At 37.2% G+C, this 7177-nt stretch overlaps 1 pseudogene; it reads right to left on the bottom strand.

Annotated features, from left to right (window-relative positions):
• Positions 1 to 5896: 5896 nt before the first annotated feature.
• Positions 5897 to 5997, bottom strand: LOC139036175 (U6 spliceosomal RNA; annotated as a pseudogene).
• Between the last annotated feature and the right edge of the window lie 1180 nt (positions 5998 to 7177).

Here is a 7177-nt window from a genome sequence, read left to right as displayed (position 1 = left end):
GAATTCAGCATGCAACCTACTTTCAAGTGGTTTCAAAAATAAGTATATGTATTCCAGAAAATAAAAATGTGTTTACTTAATCTTCACAGCAATACTTTGTGTGTGTTGTATTATAAATTTACTGATATATTTATATAAGCAACATATGGTCCCATTTTAAAAATCTATATACTTAGATATTATAGTCATACATTTAGTGTGTATAATATATAGTTTACCCTTGAACAACACATGGTTGAACTGTGCAGATTTACTTATATGTGGGTTTTCTTTCAATAAATACTACAGTACTACATATGCTGTGGTTGGTTGAATCTGTGAATTCTAAGTTAGGGATATAGATGATGGACTGTAAAGTTGCAGGGAGATTTTCCACTGTAGCCCCCACGTCGTTTGAGGGTAAACTGTGAACATATTACATATTTATATCTAATATATAAATATAATTTATACACATTTTATATACAATAAACATATTTTCTGTATATATATTTATGTTAATATATAGACATGCATTTATAGATAATATATAGGCATGTACTACATAATAAGTATATATATAATATCTAGATATATAATAAGATTTTTTTGGAACCTACATTGTTTATGTAAACATACTAGTTTTAAATATGAATGGTAAATTTACTATTATCAAAGCCCTTTGAAAGCAAGTCTCAGGCATTATAACACTTGAAATACTTCATTTTTAAGCATGGACTATATCTTCTAAGATTAAGGGCATTTTTCTAAATAACTGTATTAAGATAATTATACCTGAAAAGCATAACAATAATTTCTAGTATGTTCTAATATCTAGTTCACACTGAAATTTTCCAAAATATGGCAAGAATTCTTTGTTTCTGTTTGCTGGCTTTGTTTTGGACCAGGGGTCAGACTGAGTTCAGCTGCTACAATCTCATCTCAGATTTGACCACCCAACTCTCTCCTCCTCCAAGAAGCATTTCTCTGGATGAGTATTTTGTGGAATACACCTGGAGAATCATGAATACTGAGCACAGGAACATTTCCAAATAGGACTGATTTAGTAGTGGCACAGAATGTGAGTTAAATAACCAATTAATGAGTTGGGAGAGTTGAAGGAAGGCCAGCCAAGGAGGCAGGACCGAGGCATGGCTTGTCAGGCAGGAAGACAAATACGTACCATGAGATGAGATGACAGCAACCAGCCACACATGTTTCCTTCTTTAGAATTTCTCTCTCTAGATTTATATATGTGTTAAACAAAAATGCCTATCTGTACAGTTTTAGAAACCCAAAGAGATATCCACAGGCACACACATACACATAAACATACAAGCTCACACACATACAGTGGGCAAGTGGAGAGGAGAGAGAGAGAGGGGAAAAATAATGGAAAGAAGACAGGAATAGAGACTGTCCTTTTAGAGAAAATTTGGAAAATATAGAAAAAGAAAAGAAGAAAAAGCAATGTGGAGATGAGTGCTTACTTGTGATTATTATCCTATCTTTCGTATAACTTCACTTTCCCGGTATCTCAGCTGGTAAAGAATCCTGCTGCAATGCAGGAGACCTTGGTTTAATTCCTGGGTCAGAAAGATCCCCTGGAGAAGGCTTAGGCTACCCACTCCAGTATTCTTGGGCTTCCCTGGTGTCTCAGTCAGTAAAGAGCTCATCTGTAATACAGGAGGCCCCTGAGTTTGATCCCTGGGTTGGGAAGATGCCCTGAGAAGGAAATGACAATACACTCCAGTATTCCTGCCTGGGAAATCTCATGGACAGAGGAGCCTGGCGGACACATTTTCGTGGGTTCTCAAGAGTCGGACACAACTGAGCAACTAAACAACAACAGCAGTTTAACTTAAGATGAAAGGTTTTTATTGAGTGTGGAATGCAGGGTGGGAAGGGCCAGGAAAAAAAACGAGGAAGAGGATTTTACAGAAATTTAGGTAGATAAATGGCATACCTAAGAATGAGAGCTTTGCATTGTATGTTGTTCTTTACTCGAAATACTCTTACTATTCAAGATCTGGGCCTTGCTTGGACATAATCTGTCATTCTTGCCAAATGTGTGTGGTATTTTGGGGATGTGGACAAATCTCCACAGGAACTTGGCTGAGACCTACAGATATATTTTTACCTCCAAAGGCAAACAACCAGGGCATTAACTTGCTCTGCCATTTAGCACTTAACATTGGAACCACAGTAGACTAGTCTAGTGTGGTCCTTCATGAGCTCAAATTAGAGTGCTGTCACTTGCTTTTTAGGCTTTGATTTTTTTTCCCTAAGATTTACAGAGAAAGAAATCATAGAACTTAAAGCTGGATAAACCCTCATTGCTATAACTGCTTTGTTTAATAAGTGATGAATTCTTGATCCAGGGAGAAGCACACAGGATAGAAAGCCTGGAAATTAATTAGCTAAACTCTTCTGGGCTGATCATAAAACCATTCTGAGACTCAGTTTCCTCATCTGAAAATTGATGTTATTAAAACCACAGTAACTTGCAAGTGTCATTTAGATCTCAAATTCCCAGATCCAACAGACTATGAATTTATTATCTATGAAAGTGGAAAATTTAAGTGGTTTTTGCTGTAATTCTTCATATGGAACAATGGAATTTTAACTACCTTTTTTTTCCTTTTGCTCCAATTTTAAGGATTTAGGCTACCTTAGAAGAAAATATGCTGAATCAGGGGAGAAAGGGTTCAGTAATCAGCCACCTGCCATGTCTGATTTGATGAGCTCTTGGTACTGAATAATATGAAAAACAGAATATCCCATAGAGTAGTTCAATACTGCTGACATCTGCCCTTGTCTTCTCTGTTCTAATAAAAATTGGAGGGTAGGGGAGGGGATGATGGATAGCAATAGATATATCACCCTCAAACAAGAATTAATTCTTTATATGTTTATAAAGGGTAGGCATGGCCTAAAATATCTGCATGTAACAGAGATATTCCTTTGACAATTGTCTGGACCATCACTACTGAAATCATCAAGTTCATAAAAATAAAGAAAGGAGAGAAGGAGAAAAGAAGAAAACCAGGGCATGCCTTCTTTTATTTGATTTGCACAGTTTTGAAATTTATGTGGCAGTTGGTCCATTCTTAGAGACAACAAAGTTGAAGCTCCCGGTGACTATTTTTGCCACAACTTGCGTATTTTGCCACAACTAGTTAAAAGTAAAAATTCAGACCCAAAACTACTCCTGCCTAACCATGTGGATTATTCACTTTTTAGGAGTACCTTCTTGTTAGTCAATACAAGTTTTTTCCCAAATTGTTAGTTACTCTGGTCAGCCTGGCCTGGGACCTGGTCCTTATACATTCTCATCTCTTCAACTCTGCACACAGCTCCTAGTCTCTGTAATGAATCTGATCAAACAAAACTTGTTTCCTGTGAGAGGTCTCCTCTGGTTACCCAGCTCTCAAGGGCTCGCTCTCCCATTTCTAAACTCCAATGGCACTTTTCTTTTGACGCTCCTCTATCGATAATATTTAGTTCTCTTCTTAGTGGTAAGTTTCTTATCTGTTCAAGCACACTGACTCTTGAGAGAGGAGTCTTTAGAAAAGACACACATGGCATCGCTTCATCACCAAGCCCCTGGCATATACATGTCTCTCCATTGCTATCTGAGACAACAGAGACCTGTGTTCTAGTGTACAAGGGCATGGGTTAACAATGGGTCTCATTCTTCCATTCCACCATCTTCTCATGCTCCCTAGAAAGTGATCCAAATTTTCAAAGAGGAAGAAACGAGCGCCATATCTGCACTCCTTCTTAATTCTGCCTTTAATGAAAACTTGGTTGAAAATTGTAAAGCTTTTCTTTCCCTTCTATCTTTTGAAGACAAACACCAAATGGAAAAAGACACAGGTCATACATATTCACCTGTTCTAGTCAATGATTTAAATATTAGCACTCAGCAGACTAAGGAGCAAAAATGAGGGAAAGCATTGATTAGTGAACCTTGTACATCCTGTTCAGAGATCAAAGGGACCAACGAGCAGGGATCAAAGTGGGGGGGAAATACAGAATGTAGCACCCTTGCGAAGTGGCATTTCTCACGATGTGTATGGCTTAATCAGAACCACTCTGTTCAGCAGCTGCAGAGGAAAAGGAAAACAACCCTGAAAATTATTAATTAGGTAAGCTTATGCTCTGTATGCTTTTCATGACATAGAGTCATTTCCACCAGCTTGTGCCAACTTTCAGTGGAGAGTTATTTTTGCAGGAGGGCAACCTGTGTTGCCGGTAGGTTCCTTTCAGAAATGGGCACAAAAGCTCATTGTCACAGCAGCTACATAACCACACCTAGTTTGACTCAGGTCTGCAAAATCCAATATGAGGCATCATGTTTGGAGCTTCTTCACACCACAGGAACCAGTTTCTCAGTACTTCATCTGTGAAAGGTTAAAAAAAAGTTCTTAGATCTATAGATAGCCAACTCGGAAAGTTACAAAGATTAAAATGTTTGACAACGGCATGGTCCTGTTTAGTTTTCAAAATACTTTCACATAGAACCTTTCATTTGCTAGTCACAACCTTCCTTAGGTAACTTGCCATGAGGCCACACAGTTGGTAATTAGCACTTTCTTCCTGTTCTAAGCACAATGAGAATTCTACCTGTGCTAGGTCATAAAATACAATATTTCACACACAAAAGAATGGCAATGTTTGTGAATTCAAACAGTAAGAACCTTGGAAAGGAACAGTAATGAATGAAGGAAGTAGAATGCTTGGATCTAAGCAAGGCATTCAAGCAGAATAGTGATAGAAATGCATTGAGAACTGTTTGGTTTCTAAGGCCATACATTTTTGGCTCTGTGCTGACCTCTAGTATGCTTTGACTTGTCTGATGGTGAATTTCTCCGTGGTATGTATCAGTTCTCTTAGGGATCTAAGAGAATGGAGATGTTTTCTGAGGCCATGGTGGTGCAGTTATGGTCATGGTGTTGGCAATGGTAGTCCCGTGGTGCCCCAGGACAAGTATAGGATTTAGGAATACCCCTGGCCCCCTGCAGTGATTCCTACAGAAGTCATCAGAGATATGGTGGGATGAGATGTGAGTCTCTGTGCTCAAAAAGGTGACAAGCATAAGGATAGCACATGGCTCTTTCCTCTTTGTTCTCTGTCCTGGAAGAATGTACACCAGCTGCCTCAGCTGGAAACTATTAATCCAGGAAGTTAGACTGTCCCTAGAAATTCCCTGCGGATCCATATAGATTGTCTGTGGCTATTTTTTACCCTTTCCTTTTTTAAATTCTTCATTTCAATTATAGTTGAAAACTTATTTTGGGGGGATGACTTAGTATATCCTAATATCGTGTTTATTAATGTCCCTGCTTTCTCTCTAGTGTCCAATGACACTGACTTTCAATATTTTGTCATTAGTTTGGTCAAAATTTTTTTCAGTTATTTAAAATAATTTTAATCTAAATTTTGAATTTTTCATTCATCAGTCCTTTTTTCTGCGACTGACTTTTCTATATTTATTTTAAAATCTCATTTGTTTTATTGATTTTTTTCTCAATCACCTACAATGTCAGATCATTTATCCCTTCTATATCTTATCAGGAATATGGTAAGGTACTTTAGATATGTAGGACCAATCCACCTTTTTTTTTCTTCTGTTTTCCTCCCAAATCTGTTCTTATTCAGTAATGCACAGATTTTATATTATATAAAATTTGAGTTTTATCCAAAAGACTTATGAGCCAGTATTTCTTCCCCCTCTTAAAAAACCTCAAATGCAACTTATTTTTTCATGTTCTGTGCATTGTTATATGGAGATCTGACATTATAAGTATTAGTATTCTTCTTTTTAAAAATTAAATGTTTATTTTATATTGGGCTATAGTTGATTTACAATATTGTGTGTTGCCTCAGATGTACAGCAAAGTGATTCAGTTATACAAATATTAAAATGAATTTGCATGTTTTACTTGTGCAGGGGCCATGCTAATCTTCTCTGTATCATTCCAATTCTAGTATCTGTGCTGCTGAAGCAAGCACTGGTATTCTTCCAGATTTATTATTTCTTATTGGTATTACTGGATATTTTAAAATATTCCTTAGAAATTCCCCCCAACCTCTTTGGGTGGTATTTTTGATTAGGTTGAATCAAATATATTGTACAGTTGTCTCTGCAGGCTGTTACTTCTTGGATCCATGCTTCAAAGAACAGCACAGTTCAGTATTGGCCTATTGATCCACTGACAGTGTCAATCACTCTCCAAATACTTATTTTTCCCAAATATAAGATTTTCTAAAATTTAGGAGTGATTCCTCCTTGTTAATCTAATAATTTATTTATTCAACAAATATTTGTTGAGGGACTTTTGTATGTAGGTTCTGTAGGAAAGAACTCTTCTCTTAAATATTAGATATAGTCTTTATGGATGTGCTCTCTATGCCATTGACTTTCCAGTGGGGCCATTTCTTTGTTCTCTCTTCTTCTGTGCATACTTGAAGAGATGCTACAGGAAAACAGAGTTTCTACTTTTCTTCCAATTTTATACCACTCTTTTTTAATTGAATGTTCTTTATAATGGATCTGAGTCCTGACTGTGTAATAAGAGTCTTGGTTTCCTAGCTTCTCGTCTGAATTATTATTACCTCCATCTACTTAGGAAGTCATCCTCTCTGATGAACCAAAATGTCAAGAGGTCCACCCCACCTCTTCCAGCAATGTGGCCACATAGTTGGTATTTGCCACAGAAGGAAGACAAATGTAACACATTCCCTTAAACTGTTTAGAAATAGGCCCCTTGGTTTCTATATTTTTTTTTCTTGGTTAGTGTTGAATCTCAAATAGAATTAGCAAGCTTTGTAACTCCCCTTGATAGCTTTTCCTTAGATGACCCTCGAAGTGAACAATTCTCACCTATTTGGTTCAGGCTTTGATCTTCTGGAGTTATAAGAGTTTGCTTTATATATAAACCACTCCCTTCTCCCACTATCCTGAACTGTTTTCCTCCACAAGGCAATGCACAGTTGGTTGGCAACTGCCAGCAAATAACACCAATTGCCACCAAACTTCTAGCTCCTCAGAGTAACCACCAGATTACAAGAAAATTGCTCACCTCTTCCAAGCCACTAGCTTTTGCTCCAAAGACAGTCTACACTGGTCCATTACTAGGTTCATTACTTTAAAATGGCAGCCCATAGAATGAAGAGTTCATTCTAGACTGTG

The sequence above is a fragment of the Odocoileus virginianus genome, chromosome 7, assembly GCF_023699985.2.
Source record: "Odocoileus virginianus isolate 20LAN1187 ecotype Illinois chromosome 7, Ovbor_1.2, whole genome shotgun sequence".
In the NCBI taxonomy this organism is placed as follows: domain Eukaryota; kingdom Metazoa; phylum Chordata; class Mammalia; order Artiodactyla; family Cervidae; genus Odocoileus; species Odocoileus virginianus.
Note: the sequence above shows the minus strand (reverse complement) of the source record. Positions and strands in the feature narration are given on the sequence as shown.